At 41.7% G+C, this 17,390-nt stretch overlaps 1 protein-coding gene across 4 annotated transcripts in view; it reads right to left on the bottom strand.

Moving 5' to 3' along the window:
• The window catches only part of TSPAN18 (tetraspanin 18), a 184,299-nt gene that overhangs the window by 134,773 nt on the left and 32,136 nt on the right, over positions 1–17,390 (bottom strand). The window contains exon 3 of one of the 4 annotated variants that reach the window (XM_087719951.1): positions 9,464–9,599. The exons of the other annotated variants lie outside the window; for them this stretch is intronic. The gene's annotated coding sequence lies outside the window, so the exon portion shown is untranslated. The remainder of the gene's footprint in view (positions 1–9,463; positions 9,600–17,390) is intronic. 4 annotated transcript variants of the gene reach the window in all.

Genomic DNA, 17,390 nt, shown 5'->3' with positions numbered 1-17,390 from the left:
TTCTAGCATTTAATTTTTAAAATAATAATAATATCTGTGTTGATAGCATATGTCTAATATGTGGAAACATTTAGCATAGCATATTATTTGTTAAAACAATTGTTTCTAAAAAACAAACAATAAACACTTTGTATTCAAATTCCTTTAGGTAGATTATAATCTATAGATTATGCATTTTGCGCTCAGAATCATGGTGAGCTCCTTGAAGCTATTATAATGTATATGAAATAAATAAAAGGCTTGTTAGCAACAATATACTGTTTCCTTCATAGTGCTTGCAATATGTTTGACAGAAGCAGATCTTGTCAAAACATTATGTGTAATGGAACCCCCACACAGTGGGAGTATTTATAAGATACTAGCAACAGTTTTATTTCCAACACTGACATATCTGCTACTGGAAAGATTTGTCTGCATGTTTAATACATTTTATCTTGAGCATTAGTCTTTTTAAATTCATAACTCATCACAGGATCCTCTGTCATGTATCTACCAGACTCCTTTACATCCAACCATCTGCTACCTTTGCAAAAGGACTGTGGCAGGGGCAGAGATACTGAATAAACATGAGAACAATATACTTTTCCAATCTCAACTTTCAACTGTCATTAGTCCCCGGACCAGTGTTTCAATGAAAATCCATGAGGCCCAGGCCCAGGAAAGTATAGTGGATTATTTCTATAATGACCAGAGAAATTGTCTATATATTTCATTGATATAAACAAAGCTTATCAATTGCCAGGATGGCATATGTTTCTAAAATCATTTTAAGATGCATCCAAGAATGTTACAGAAATATGGAAAGCTTCTCAGCCTTCTCCAACAAGTTGTCTGAGGGTTACATAGGACTGTTAATCTCATCTCTTTAAATAATAATAATAATAATAATAATAATAATAATAATAATAATAATAATAATAATAATAATAATAATTGTGAGGGAATTGAAATGCCCAATGGCCAATTAATTAAATGCAATGAAAATGAAGCCTACAAATACTTAGGCATTCTGCAGTTGGATAACATCAAGCATGGAGAAGTAAAAACTATTGTCAGGCGAGAGTACACCAACAGAGTTAGGAAAATTTTGAAATCTAAATTGAATGGTGGAAATACAATCAAGGCCATAAATACCTGGGCAATACCAGTTATAAGATACACAGCTGGTATAGTTAACTGGACACAAGCTGATTTGGACCTTTTGGACCGAAAAACCAGGAAACTAATGACAATGCACTACAGTTTACATCCACGTGGTGATACTGATAGACTGTACCTGCCCCGAAAATCAGGTGGCAGAGGATTATTACAAGTGAAGCAAACAGTTGAAGAAGAAAAACATGGATTGGCTGATTATTTAAAAGAAAGTCAAGAACATCTATTAATCGAAGTAAAGAACAAAAATCTACTGAAGGCCCAACAGACGAAACAAGAATACAGAAAAGATGTGATAAAATCAAGAATGGAGAGTTGGCAGAAGAAAGCACTGCATGGCCAATTTCTGGAAAAAATAAAAGATAAAGTGGACAGTGAACAAACTTGGTTATGGTTAACAACAGGTACATTAAAGAAAGAAACAGAGTCACTAATCCTGGCTGCGCAAGAACAAGCTATCCGCACAAATGCCATTAAGGCCAAAATCGAAAAATCCTCTGATGATGCCAAATGCAGACTTTGCAAAGAAGCTGATGAAACTGTTGATCACATACTCAGCTGCTGTAAAAAAATCACGCAGACTGATTATAAATTGCGGCACAATTCAGTAGCACAAATGATCCATTGGAATTTGTGCAAAAATTATAATATTAAAACAGCAACAAACTGGTGGGAATATCAGCCTGAAAAAGTCACTGAAAATCAGATGGTCAAGATCTTGTGGGATTTCCGTATACAAACCGACAAAATACTCGCGCATAATACACCAGACATCACACTGGTTGAGAAAAATAAGGTCACAATCATAGACATCGCAATACCAGGTGATAGCAGGGTCGCCGAGAAGGAACATGAAAAAATCGCAAGATACCAGGACTTAAAAATCGAAATTCAACGAGTATGGCACAAACCAGCAGTGATAATTCCAGTGGTAATTGGCACACTGGGTGCTATTCCAAAAGCACTGGAATTACATTTAAAACAGTTAAAAATTGACAAAATCAACATCAGTCAAATGCAAAAAGCCGCACTGCTTGGATCTGCACGCATATTACGAAAATACGTTACGACGTCCTAGGCCCCTGGGTGGGGCCCGACTAGTAACCAATGCCAAATCCGGCGAAACAACTGGCCGCTGTGATACAATTTTATAATAATAATAATAATCCCACTATCAGTAATCTTAAAAAAAATGAAATTAGGCTACCAAACAGCCAAAGAAGCTGAAAAAATTTCGCATTTACTATATATGGATGATTTGAAACGCTATAGAAAATCAGAAATAGAAATCCAATCATTGACAAACACAGTCCGAGTATTCAGCACAGATATTTCAATGCAGTTTGGCATGGAAAAATGCGCCACTGTATCCATAAAAAGGGGCAAAATCACTGCATGTGAGGGAATTGAAATGCCCAATGGCCATTAAATGCAAAGAAAATGAAGCCTACAAATACTTAGGCATTCTGCAGTTGGATAACATCAAGCATGGAGAAGTAAAAACTATTGTCAGGCGAGAGTACACCAACAGAGTTAAGAAAATTTTGAAATATAAATTGAATGGTGGAAATACAATCAAGGCCATAAATACCTGGGCAATACCAGTTATAAGATACACAGCTGGTATAGTTAACTGGACACAAGCTGATTTGGACATTTTGGACCGAAAAACCAGGAAACTAATGACAATGTACTACAGTTTACATCCATGTGGTGATACTGATAGACTCTACCTGCCCCGAAAATCAGGTGGCAGAGGATTATTACAAGTGAAGCAAATAGTTGAAGAAGAAAAACATGCACTGGATGATTATTTAAAAGAAAGTCAAGAACATCTATTAATCGAAGTAAAGAACAAAAATCTACTGAAGGCCCAACAGACGAAACAAGAATACAGAAAAGATGTGATAAAATCAAGAATGGAGAATTGGCAGAAGAAAGCACTGCATGGCCAATTTCTGGAAAAAATAAAAGATAAAGTGAACAAACTTGGTTATGGTTAACAACAGGTGCATTAAAGAAAGAAACAGAGTCACTAATCCTGGCTGCGCAAGAACAAGCTATCCGCACAAATGCCATTAAGGCCAAAATCGAAAAATCCTCTGAAGATGCCAAATGCAGACTTTGCAAAGAAGCTGATGAAACTGTTGATCACATACTCAGCTGCTGTAAAAAAATCACGCAGACTGATTATAAATTGCGGCACAATTCAGTAGCACAAATAATCCATTGGAATTTGTGCAAAAATTATAATATTAAAACAGCAACAAACTGGTGGAAACATCAGCCTGAAAAAGTCACCGAAAATCAGATGGTCAAGATCTTGTGGGACTTCTGTATACAAACAGACAAAATACTGGCGCATAATACACCAGACATCACACTGGTTGAGAAAAACAAGGTCACAATCATAGATATCCCAATACCAGGTGATAGCAGGGTCGCCGAGAAGAAACATGAAAAAAATCGCAAAATACCAAGACTTAAAAATCGAAATTCAACGACTATGGCACAAACCAGCAGTGGTAATTCCAGTGGTAATTGGCACACTGGGTGCTATTCCAAAAGCACTGGAATTACATTTAAAACAGTTAAAAGTTGACAAAATCACCATCAGTCAAATGCAAAAAACCGCACTGCTTGGATCTGCACGCATATTACGAAAATATGTTATGACGTCCTAGGGCCCTGGGTGGGGCCCCACTAGTAACCAATGCCAAATCCAGCGAAACAACTGGCCGCTGTGATACAATTGAATAATAATAATATTTTCTGAGGATGATGGTAACTCTAGACCAACACAAACAGAAAAGGGAAATTGAGAAGGCAGCCAACACTTAGCGTAATACTTACATTAATGTCTAAGTAGAATAAGGTGACCAGACGTCCCGCTTTTGGCGGGACACACCCGCCTTCCAACGCATTTTCCTGCGTCCCGCCCGCCTTTTTAAAAGGCACGCTTTTTTTGGCGCTCGCAGCTCCCGCCCATCAGCTGCTGGGCTGGCTCATCGTTCTGTTCTATGCTACCTACAAATTTAAGCCAGCCCAGCCTGCCGCTCATTGATTTATTTGGCCTGGACTCCAGCCAATTAGTGAGCTGGCTAGGATGGAAAATTTTAAGCACGCACGAGGGTGCTTAAAATTTTCCATCCCAGCCAGCTCACTGATTGGCTGGAGTCCGCTTAAGCACGCCGCGCAAGTTGTGACTCTCACGAGTCTCCATTTCATTTCGCCTCCGCTGTTTGTTTTTGCTGCACTGCCCTGGTGAGTAACTCCGGTGCCGGTGGGAATCGGGAGGCTTCGCCGCTTCGGGTGGGCGGCGGTGGCCTTTAGCAAGGGAAGGGAAGGCCTTCCCTTGCGAGCTACTCATGAGAGGAACTGGGGGGGGGGGAACCGGGCAACCTGAGAGAGGGGAAGAAGATCGTCCCTCCCCGCAACTCCCCAGATTTTGGAAGCCGGGTGTGTGTGGAAGGCGGGGTTTTTGAGGAAAGCGCTTGGCCATCCCTGTTAGCCGCAGCCCCAGACGGAGGAGTGAAGCCCGAGCTTTCATTGCCGTTCCCGCCAGTCGCAGCGGGGAAGCCGGCATCGGTGACTCCGAGGTGCGCTAACTGAAATGCGGTCTTCCTTTAGTCTCTGCTTGCAGTCTCTGGGATGATCGTTGGCGGGTGGGGGAAGCGAGGGCGCAGCTGAGCCGGGGAGGCAGAGATGAGAAGTGAGGGCTAAAAATGCAAAGCGCGCCGAAGAGAGCAAGCGAAGGATCCCCAAAGCGAAGGACGGGCGGGTAGCGCTTGACCAGCATGTGAGAAGGCAGGCTGGAAGTGGCCGCGGAAGGGAAAAGAGGCGGCCACGTGTATCGGTTCTCCTTGTGGAGGTTCGTAGCAAGGGTCCGCTGGCAGGTAGGTTTGGGCGGGGCGAAGGCCTCAGTCAAGGGAGTGAAAATGGGTGGGGAGGAAATGGAGCCGAGCCCGGGGAAAGCAGGGAGACTAGCCGCGAGGAAGCCACGGTGCCTGCCCTCCAGCTCAATGGATACCTGGCCGGTAAACTCATGGTACGGGCGAGGGTTGGCCGGCTGGGGGTGGGGGTGGCTGCTGCCGAGGCCTCCAGCCTTGCAATCCTGGGCGGGAAGGCGAAGGTTAGCTCCGGAGCTGCGGAAGACCGTTGCACCGGGAGGCCTCCGCCCTGGGGATCCCCTGCTCCACCCATTCAGATTAGCCCCAAACCCAAAGGAGCCTGGGCGCAGGGGTGCAGGCCAGGGATGACGGGGTTTGGGGGCTCGGAAAAGGAAGGGGTGATCTCCCCCTCCATTCGTCTGTCCCGCTGCAGAGCTCCTCCCGGGGGAGGGGGAGGCGGCGAGTGCGCTGATCCCCGTTTGCAAGGGAAGCGCCGCTGCCCACCCAAAGCCTCGCAATTCCCACTGCCGGAGTTACTCACTTACATGAAGCTGCCCGCCCTTCCCTTTTTCTTTAAACGAGCTTCAGTTTCCAAGGGGGGAAAAAAGCTTTATGTGCCACCATTATTGAGTTCCTCATCAATTGAGATCCGCCCACGATCAACTGAGGCACCTGCAAAGCAAAGGCATCACATCGCCACCACCCATGTTCACGAGGCGCCAGGCATCGCAGGGCACAGAGGAACTCAGCAGACAGACGGGAGACCGGGGGGTGGGGGAGGAAGAGATCCCGTCCAGGGTAGGCTCTCCGCTTTTCCCTCTTTTCACCCTGGATGGGATCTCTTCCTTCCCCCCTCCCCCAGTCTCCCGTCTCTCTGCTGGGTTCCTCTGCGCCCCCCAACTGGCAACGATCAATTCCAGACCCTCTAACTGGTAAATAGACCTGAGGCCATAAGTGGAATTGGGGTCCGTGCAGGGAGGAGAAGAAAGATTCCTCCCAGCACAAACTCCACTGACTAAAGAGCTTTCACATGGAGGGAGGAATCTCCTGTCCCCCCAGCTCCCTTTCGCCCGCAGCAGAGATCAGGCGGGCCAGAGGAAGCACTTTATTCAGTGGATGCATGCAGGGAGGAGGGGATATATTCGTTCCTGCGCATAGTCCACTGATTAAGGTACTTGCTTTTGCTCGCCCGAGCTCTGATGCCGGCAAAAGAAAAGTCCTTTCCTTCACCTGAATCCCGCCCGAGCTCTGATGCAGGCACCGTGGGGTCCGTGCAGGGAGGAGAAGAGAGATTCCTCCCAGCACACACTCCACTGACTAAAGGGCTTTCACGTGGAGAAAGAATAAACTGACAGTTGGTCGGAGGGAAGGTGGGGGTGGGGGTGGAGGCTGAGTGTCCAAGGAAGCCAACCCAGACAGGCATCGCAGGGCGCAGAGGAATCCAGCAGACAGACGGGAGACGGGGGGGGGAGAGGGAGGAAAAGATCCCATCCAGGGTAGGCTCTCCGCTTTTCCCTCTTTTCACCCTGGATGGGATCTCTTCCTTCCCCCCTCCCCAAGTCTCCCCTCTGTCTGCTGGCTTCCTCTACGCCCCCCAACTGGCAACGATCAATTCCAGACCCTCTAACTGGTAAATAGACCTGAGGCCATAAGTGGAATTGGGGTCCGTGCAGGGAGGAGAAGAAAGATTCCCCCCAGCACAAACTCCACTGACTAAAGAGCTTTCACATGGAGGGAGGAATCTCCTGTCCTCCCAGCTCCCTTTCACCTGCAGCAGAGATCAGGCGGGCCAGAGGAAGCACTTTATTCAGTGGATGCATGCAGGGAGGAGGGGATATATTCGTTCCTGCGCATAGTCCACTGATTAAAGTACTTGCTTTTGCTCGCCCGAGCTCTGATGCCGGCAAAAGAAAAGTCCTTTCCTTCACCTGAATCCCGCCCGAGCTCTGATGCAGGCACCGTGGGGTCCGTGCAGGGAGGAGAAGAGAGATTCCTCCCAGCGCACACTCCACTGACTAAAGGGCTTTCACGTGGAGAAAGAATAAACTGACAGTTGGTCGGAGGGAAGGTGGGGGTGGGATGGCAGCTGAGTGTCCAAGGAAGCCAACCCAGACAGGCATCGCAGGGCGCAGAGGAATCCAGCAGACAGACGGGAGACCGGGGGGGGGAGGGGAGAGGGAGGAAAAGATCCCATCCAGGGTAGGCTCTCCGCTTTTCCCTCTTTTCACCCTGGATGGGATCTCTTCCTTCCCCCCTCCCCAAGTCTCCCCTCTGTCTGCTGGCTTCCTCTGTGCCCTGCAATGCCCGGCGCCTCGTGAACATGGGTAGCGGCGATGTGATGCCTTTGCATCCGTATTGAGGTTGGCATGTTTCCGGTGGTGCTCTGGGAGGAGGGGGAATGATGGAGGGGAGGACGGCGGCGCGGCGGCCCGTGCCTAGAGCGGAGCCAAAAGAGGTCCGTGACGGTGGCTCGGAGCAGAACGGGAAGAAAAGGCGCTGCAGGCCTGGGGAGTGGGGGAGCGGGAGGAGCGCTGGTGGTTTGTTTTTGGGGTGGGGGGCGTGACGGGGAAGGGGGTGACTGCGCGGAGAGGCTCAGAGGCAGACCGCGCAAGCTTCCTTTCCCAGCGCACGCCCCTCTCAGCACCGTCCCCATCGACTGCCAGGCGTATCCGCCTCTGAGCCTCTCCGTTTTGTTCCGAGAACGGGCTGCTTGGTGAGAGGAAAGGGAGCTCCCTGGGAAGCGAGAGCAGCGAAGAGGTGATGCAGTTGCAGAATTCCCCGACACTCGCTTTTTTAAAAAACCCAGCCTACCTCGTAGGGTTGTTGTTACGGGGCTAGACTAGGAAAGGCAGCCTCTCTCCCGTTTTCGAGAAAAAGTAAGGATGTCCATCTGGTAGAACAACCACCTGTGCAATTTGGTGGCGATCCGCGAACGTTCAAGCCATGTAATGCGTGGGAAGGCATAGAATAAAGTTAGCATACTTGAAGTGAAATAGGCTTTGGTTATGTTTAGGTTGCATTAGCTAAAATGTGCCAATACCGTCCTTGTTGGTAAGAATTGTTGTCATGTTAGAAGAATGACTAAGGCTGACAGCCTAATCTACTCTGTATTAAATAAATAAATGGATGGAAGGAAATGAAAGAATACAGAAAAGGTTGGTGAGGCATTTAGTGGCCTATGGATGAGAATGGTGGCTGTTTAGTAAGAAAATCTGTTTGGAATGTGCATATATATTCATATGTGGCCATAGCAAAATAATAAATAGAAATAAAAAAGCATGAGTGATTTTTACTGTTTTTGATGAAAGTGAGAGGATTAGAGAAGGCTTGGTGCAGCAAGGATCCCACTATCTTACCATTTTATTTTTCTTTATGTACACTGAGAGCATATTCACCAAAGACAAATTCCTTGTGTGTCCAATCACACTTGGCTAATAAACTATTCTATTCTATTTTACTCTACTCTATTCATTTCTATTTCAATTCTAACAAGGAGTTTAGCTTCTCTCTCTTGAAAATGTAAGCTGGCATAAGGCATTATAATGCAAGTCTCAAACAGTTCATTTAGTGACCAAAGTTACAATGGCATTGAAAAAAGTGTCTGATCACCATTTTCACACTTAGCGACCGTTGCAGCATCCTCATGGTCACGTGATCAAAATTTTGATGTTTGCAACAGATTCGTATTTATGATGGTTTCAGTGTCCTGGGGTCATGTTTGACAAAATATAAAATTTTTAATCAAGCGCCCCCCCCCCCCCCGGTCAATGGTGTCCCTCTTTACCAATCTGAAAATCTGGTCACCTTAAAGTAGAATTATATTTATTATGTTATAACTATTCCTTACTGAAACATTCTCCTATTCCCAAGCTGGGATACATATGTTTGGACCAAGAATTGGTATTTGTCTTGCCGCTAATCATGTTCAGTAATTCTATAAAGTGGGTTTTTTCTCAAGGTCTTTCAAAAGAAAAGTGAAAAAGAAGGCCAAGGCAGACCATTCCCTCCTGCAAGCTTTAATAGCGTCCTCTAATTAAAAGACAAAGGAACTGCGTCCAATGCCTCTGCTGGCATGGCTTTCTCTTTTCATGTTTTCCCCACTGACAAGTTTGCCTCCTTTTTTTTTTTGCTCCCGAATCTTTCAATAAATAAATAAATAAATAACACAACAAGCTTGCTTATCTTAGTGTGGGGTTGTCATGGAAACCATATCCCCCAGTAAGATGCTCTGTCATAACATTTCAGCATTGTGTGGTTTAAAGACATAGGCTTCTCTTTTATTGAGATTGGACAATCTGCCTCAGCCTGCAAAGACATATGGGATAAGTGGGAGCCGCTGATGAATGGAAAGGAAAAGAGGGGATGAGAAAAAAACAGGTACCATATTCTTTAAGGAAAGCAAATGCTACTTTTCTTACTCAGTATTTTCCACTCAAGACAGTGAAGTTCTGGTTGCCCTCGCAGCAGGAAGAAAATGGACAAGCATACTCCATGCCACAATAATATGAAATTTCATTTCATACTGTCTTGCCGAGAGAGTTCAAGTTTCTCAGCCTTGTGTGAATGAAGAAAAGGGAGAAGAGAAAACAATATGTAGCCATAATTAATCAGAAAAGAAATAGGTTTCCAAAAGTCTGCTCCTTAATTAGAAGTTGGGCTTCCATGTTTTAATCAGTTATGGATCCAGATGGAAGTTCTCTAGTTTCCTGGAATGACAGAACTTGTTAGTTATTAATTAAATGCACAAGGTAATTAGTTTCAAACCTTCATGGCAAAACATCACTGCAGCTGGGCAACATTTTGAAGAGGAACACATTTGAAGGCATGGCTCAGCTCATATGTTAACAGATGATTGTCAGTAACTGCCATATAATAAAATCTGTGTTGCTTGGAAAGCTTGTACTTTGCCAAAAATATACTTGGGAAAGCCTACCCATCTGACAGGCTACAAAGCAGCTTCATACTTGTTCTTCATATCGTGCAATACATGATAAATTACATTCTAAGGGATCCTTGATGCTCTCTGGGCTTGTTTGTTTTCTTGCAGGAGTTTCATTACCCAAACAAGGTAACATCATCAATACTAGACTAGTTTGAGTAATGAAACATCTGCAAGAATAAAAGCAAGTTCAAAGAGCACCAAGGACCCCTCATGCCAACTCTGTGTTACAAATATTCTATTCTATTAAGAATATTCTACATTCTTCCACGGATATTTAAGAGAAGGAATGTTTGTGTCTACAATAGATAGCACTGGATATTTTTTGTCAGTCTCTAGTGTACCACAAACATGAATGAACATAAAAAGAAATAATCTTTTAAATTATATTTTAGGTCATCTCCCAGAAATACAATGGCTATAAGTCAAGCCATTACAGAAATCATAACTGAAACATCTGCTACACGTACTTTGTCATTAAAAAAAAACAGATTTGTGCCCCCAAAGCACAACAAAAAATTTCACTGAAAATGAATTGGAGATGCTCTGAGAAACATACACAACACCACATAAAAGCACTGGAGCAGACTATATTTATTTATTTATTTATCTATCTATCTATCTATCTAATTAAATGTATTTATCTAACTTATATAGTTGCCCATTTCACCAGCAAGTGACTATGAAACTGAAACTAGTAGTATACATTATGCATAAAAAAATCTCAAAATATCTCAGAGGTAGATAACTTCAAAGCATAAAAAATTAGCACACACTGATGAGCTAGCATGCATGAAGGAAATGTCCAATAGGTTATTTGGGAATCCTAAACTTATGCTGATGCTAGTGAGGGAGCTATTAGTTGGGCTTAGTAAAACATTCAAAAAGAAGTACTTTGAATGTTTTATTTGTAAGTGTAAATGAAATACTGCTGTTCAAAAATTTTAGACTTGTGAAGTTTTTCTGAAAGTTGCCCTTGCATGTGAAGAAAACCAGGCAAAATTTGGGAAACTTTTAAAATTCACAGCTGTACTATGTGAAGAGATAACTAAAGAGATATCAACATTTGGTATGAATGATATTTGATATTTTGAGGTTGGCCCACAGACCAGCTTTAAACACCCTGCAGGCAGAATGTGGCCCACAGACCTTAAATTTGACATTCCTGAATTAGAGTGAAAATTCTATAAGATGAAACTTAACATAGGATCTTCTGGAAAAATTTAAATAAATAGCAAATCAGTGATTATTAACACTGCTCAGTGACAATTGAATATCATCAAGGTCCATTGAAACTACAATCCCATAGTTATATTCATCACACACACCTAACATCTTGTCAGAAACCACAGAAAATAGATGCAGCCATCAAGAGAAAGAAGAGGCAGACCTTGATATGTGTTAGTTCACAGAAATAACATTACTACACTTTTAATTGGATAATGGTGTAATTTTAATATACATGAATTTATATTAGAACATTATAAAAAAGAATATTTAATAGCTGCTGCCGCTGCCAAATTTTCTTTTTATAAAGGCAAAGTCATAAAACTACTAATATAAATGAAAGCTACACTATACAACATCAAAAAGTATTAATATTGCAGCAAATCATTGCAAGAAAAATGTATGAAAAATATCAGCACTGAGATACTACTGATCTTCCGATAGTTATATAATTTATAAGCATTTTTCCCCACTTCTTATGCTTTCAGATACATTGACCAAATATCAATTGAAAAGATGACAGACTTTAATAATGAACTAGTCAAACATCAATCACATTATTTCCCCAGATATACCTGCCATGCATTCCCGATGCATTATCCAGGTAGGCAAAATTGGTTCTTCAATTCCTATCTTGTTTGCATTCCACAAAGCAGTGAAAATAATTTAATTCTGGAGGGGAGAAGGAGACAATGGTGGGCCTGGACTACTTTTGAAATTAACACCTGTAACTAATGTTTTATTTTTTAATGCATAAAAACTTGAATCAGAAATTAGGCAGTAAATAAATGAAAAATGCTATTTCTCTATGGAGATTCTCATTCATTCAGGTCATGGTTATCCCAGGATGCTTTTTCAAGACGCAACTGGACTTTCTAGTTTTCTTTGAAGATGTTTTGCTTCTCATCCAAGAAGCTTCTTTGGCTCCGACTGGAAGGTGGGGAATGGAAGGATTCATTCCCCACCATCCAGTCAGAGCCGAAGAAGCTTCTTGGATGAGAAGCAAAACATCTTCAAAGAATAACCAGAAAGACCAGTTGCCTCTTGAAAAAGCACTTTTGGGAAAAAAATATTACTATCCTTCGCTCTACATAAAAAGGCACAATACTTGATGAAGTACTAATTAGAAAGTGCTATTTTAGTCAGATTGTGGTTGAATATAGGTGAAGTAGCTGTGATAACTACAGATATGGTCACTTTGTTTTATTTTTGTTAAAACAAAGAGACTGGATCAGGCTACTTTCAGAACTCTGGATGGCTCAACTGTACATAAACCTAGCCAAGCAGATCTCATTAATTTGGATAGTAATTTCTAGCATGAAATATTATTCTGCCTTTCATTCCTGTTCCCCACCATATTCCTCACAGATGCTTTCCCTCTGCCTAAAGGGAAAGTTGCAGGGGGCTACTGGGGAATAATGGCAGTCCCACCGATAAAGCTCAGTAGTTTTCTCCTTCTCTCTTTTCACATTGTTATATCTAGCTAAGCCCAGATTTGGCAAACTGCATCAAGCATACTTGACTGTCTTCCATAATGAAACAAGCAGCATCTGTTTCTAATTCAACATGTACAGAAGTGATATTCATATGATGCATCCTTGCAACCATGAAGTGCAGAGGCAATTTAAAAACAATGTCTGCAGACATCGAGACACGGTTAATAAAAGCAAATCCTCTAAGTGAAAGGTATCAATGTTCCATGCAATGTTAGCCTAATCCTTTACCATTGAGAAATGAATCTCAAAACTTAAGAGGTAAGAACAACATGAATTTATACTAAAATACAAAAAACTTTACAAACAAATGTAACATATAAAATCCATCCATCCGAGGACCTTGACGATAGAGACTTACATTTATTCTTATAGTAATCTAACTATAGCAAATATTTATCATGTGCTTTATATTTGCATTTTGTTTAGAAAATATATTCTTATTAAAAATACATTTAAAGAACTAAAATGTAAACAAAATGATTACCAGCAAAACCAGCCACTGGCTCCAGCTTCATTTGTCCAAATAAAGAGCAGCTATTTATTTAACTTTTTAATATGTAGGGTTTTGTTTATTTAGATAAGAGTCTTTCTGGAATCCTTTTGGCATCCCCAGCATTTTCAACTCAAAATCATCAACATCAAGCTTTATATGGATTACCTGATGCCTAAAGTAAACATTGGTGCAGATGAAAGCTTAAAGAGCTTAGCAGACCTGGAGTGAGTGTGCTGGTCTTACTTATTTGAAAGCTTATGTTTGCTAATAGTTAATCTGGGGAGCAAATGTTTTCAAGCTGTGAAATGGATTCACTGCAGAATTTGGTACATCCTGGTGACATATATTGCTAACGTAAATCCAACTTAAAATGCCAAATAAAGTCTGTTTTTACCACTGAAAAATCCACATGTGAAGATGATCCTTTCTTACCATTAGCACAGGTCAGAGAGATATTTAAACAGTCTTGTGTCCTTTCCTCCAATTGTTATCTGAACTACAAAATATCAATGTTAATTCTTTTTTTGAACTATCACGACCATTTTACATACGTACGTACGTACGTACACGTCTTTGGTTATTCGGGTTTTCTCCCACGTAAAATTGGAAGTGTCTTGGCGACGTAGACACTTCCCAAGACACTTCCAATTTTACGTGGGAGAAAACCCGAATAACCTACATACTAACACCCGCGAAAACCTCATATATATGTTTACATAACAAATGTAACAAAAAGGCAACAGTAAAAAATATTGGGTTTCTGTCTGAATGGTCTCTTGTGACGGTTCCACCACAAAAGCGCGTAGGACAAAATCGCGCTCGACAAAAGCGCGCTGTGACGTCATCACAGCGCGACGAAAAAGATCGAAAAAATGTAAAAATAAAGCTAAAACCTTCCCCTAACCCCCCCAAACCTAACCCTAAACCTAACCCTAAACCTAACTCTTAACCTAACCCTAAACCTAACCCTAAACCTAACCGTTAAAGTAACGAAAAACGTAACGCTAACCCTTATCCTAACCCTAACGCTAACGCTAACGCTCTAAAGCTAACCCTAACCCTTAACCTAACCCTAACCCTAACCCTAACCCTAACCCTTACCTTTATGTGAATCGGCTTGCTTTAATTTAATTTTTATTAATTTTTGTTTGAATTTTTCGATCTTTTTCGTCGCGCTGTGATGACGTCAAAGGCGCGATTTTGTCGATCGCGCTTTTGCCGTCCGCGCTTTTGACGGGTCACGCTTGTGACGAGCCGAAGACAGAGAGTGGAAGTGTGACCTTCCTCCCATATTTGGGCATACCAGGGGTTGTGACTTTAAATATATACCTCTCACCCTGGCTGGCTGATAAGGAGTCGAGCTCTGTAGCTCAATGGTTAACACATCTGCCTAAGAGGCAATAGAGCACAGGTTCGATTCCCAGCAAGGGTATGGCTAGCTGATGAGAGCTAAACAGCTTGAAATAGATCTATACTAGTCTCCCTTTATTTATTTATCAGCATAAATATAATACATACATACATACATACATACATACATACATACATACATACATACATACATACATGCTTGTCTTGTTGTATTCGGGTCTTTTCCCCTGTAAGATTGAGATTGTATGTATGTATGTATGTATGTGTATGTATGTATATATGTATGTATATATCTTCTGTTCAATCGGATCTGATTCTTGGAGACTACCTTGACAAATGACTGCCTTGTTTTGGGGCAAGGTTTTTCAGAAATGATTTACTATTGCCTACTTCCTAGGGCTGAGACAAAGTGACTAGCCCAAGATCACCTACCTGGCATTGGGCCTAAGCATGAATAGAACTCACGGTCTCCCCATTTTTAGCACTTCTGTACTGAGACTGAGTGACATCTGGAAAGGATAAATTTTCTAAAATAAATAAATAAATAAATTACTTTGCTTTAATTCCATCTTCAATGAAACTTTTTTTTTGTTGCACTGTATCAACATCTAGACACTATGCTGCATTAAAGCATTCACTTTACCAGTTTTCTACCATCTTCTGTATCTGACTGGCGTATTTACAGAATATATATTTTGTTGAAGCAGAGCAGTTTGGGGAAACAAAAAGAGCTTGCCAAAATGCTGCACTTTGGGGCATCCTTGTTAAGGTACCACATTATTTCAGCAAGTCCAAGTTGAAATAACTACAAAATGTTGCCCTTTCACATGACCTTAGTCTACTGTCAATTTTCATTGCCGAGTCTCAAAACCAGTATGAGACTAGCCTATACATATCTTCATTTCTGCTTACCTCAATGTATTGAGAAGTGGCAGACAATAACATGGATCAATCAGAGCTCCTGTTAGCTGACTAATATAAAATATTATATTTATTACTTGCCTTGCATTCAGGAAGTAAGGCAAGGTAATAGCTCCTGCCAATGGAGAAACAAGTTCAGCACTTCAAGTATTGCAAAAGGAAATACTACATTCACTGTCATTTTATGTGTTTTGTAGCTGACGTAAAAATAAATGAGAGTCTCCAGACACTGTAGGATTACAGAGATATAGATACAGAATTACTTTTAAATTGATATATAATCTGAATAGCTATTGGCAGATGATCTGCCAATAGAAGAACTAGGAAAAAAGATAGAAAAAAGGTGGAAAATGGTGATACATAATATAACATCATATAATCAGACTCCTTTCAAACAAATGTAGACTTACAACATTATTGAACAAAGTTAGAACAATTCTAGCTGATTTGTGAACCACTAATTTCAATCAAAACTCCAAAAATATATTTCCAATCCCCCTCTCTCTTTCTCCCTCCCTCCCTCCCTCTCTCTCTTTTAAACACACACACACTTGAGACATGAAATAACTAGAGGTAGGATGAAGCACTGCATTAAGCTCGGACAATTTTAATAAGCCAAGCTAAAGCAGCTTGCAAAAATAGTAGAGCAAAGATTTTATTTTATTTTCATATATTACCAAAGAAACAATACAATAAGGAAATGAAGAAGAAAATCAGCTAGAACACAACACTGTAAATATAGTAACCTGTTCTGCCCCCCCTCCGTCAAGTAATGAATGCAGACACAGGCTTAGCTGTTTGCCACTCTTTATTCACAGCAATTATAATCCTGTTGGCTGAAAGCCCAGACACGACTCACTGGCAAGAAGTTAGCAGCAACCCAGACTCCAACAGACATGGGAACATAAGGCAGACCAGACAAGGAGTTCTCCAGATTACTACGAATGGTTGTGTCCTGCAAAAGGCGTCCTCCAAAAGTCTCTTCTTATATACTCTCTTGGGAGGGGCCAAGCCACAACCACCTGGGCTTGATTATCTCTTATAAGTCTGTCTCCATAACTGCTGCCTCAGTTTCTCTGCCCTACGTTGCCTGGCATCAGGGACAAACTCCCTTTGATCTTCCCCACTGCTCCATGCTTCAGGTACCTCCTGGTGGCCAACCAGCCTCTCTGGTTCCTGCTCTGAGTCTGAACCCTGCCCAGGGTCCTCCACATCTTCCATAGCAGATTCATAAGGGTCCTCGCTATCGGAGTCCATCGGCAGCTCCAACGGCTCCTGCTGGGCCACAACAGTAACCCATACTGAATTGTGTAAATAGTTAAAATAGTTTAGGAGATTAAATGAAATTCCTTTGGAGAAAGACACATATATTTCTAGTGTTTCCTTCTAAAATTTGAAGAAGTAGCTAAGTATGCTTAGGAGCTTCCTAGGACTTTGCTATAATAATCATTTGGCTTTATGTACCTTTGACTATGTTCCACCTCACCAAACCAGTATGCACCAGTCATCATTAGTTCTGTTTCATCTCAACCCAGTCCAAAACCCACTATGTTGGTCTATTTAGTCTTCATGTAGCATTACATAGAGGAAAAACTAGGCATTTTAACCAGAAAGCATTAATTAATTAATTAATTCATTCATTCATTCTGCCTGATAACTTTTTTACTTGCTTATTTATGTGATTTTGCTCTAAATTCTCTCCTGCCTTCCTATTAGACATTTACAATATGTTAAGTTCACAAAATTCCAAGTGACAACAGAAGAAATGGTTAACAGGATTGGATCTACTCTCCTGTTTTAGAATCAAAGGATTTCCTTTCTTGTCATTATCACAGTGTCATAATGGCAATCTGTTCCTGCTAAAAGATGATTTTTTAACATTTTCAGTGATAGCAAAA

This window comes from Thamnophis sirtalis, unplaced genomic scaffold, assembly GCF_051295495.1.
Source record: "Thamnophis sirtalis isolate CommonGarterSnake01/CBP01778 unplaced genomic scaffold, rThaSir2_p1.2 scaffold_1, whole genome shotgun sequence".
NCBI classification, from domain to species: domain Eukaryota; kingdom Metazoa; phylum Chordata; class Lepidosauria; order Squamata; family Natricidae; genus Thamnophis; species Thamnophis sirtalis.
Note: the sequence above shows the minus strand (reverse complement) of the source record. Positions and strands in the feature narration are given on the sequence as shown.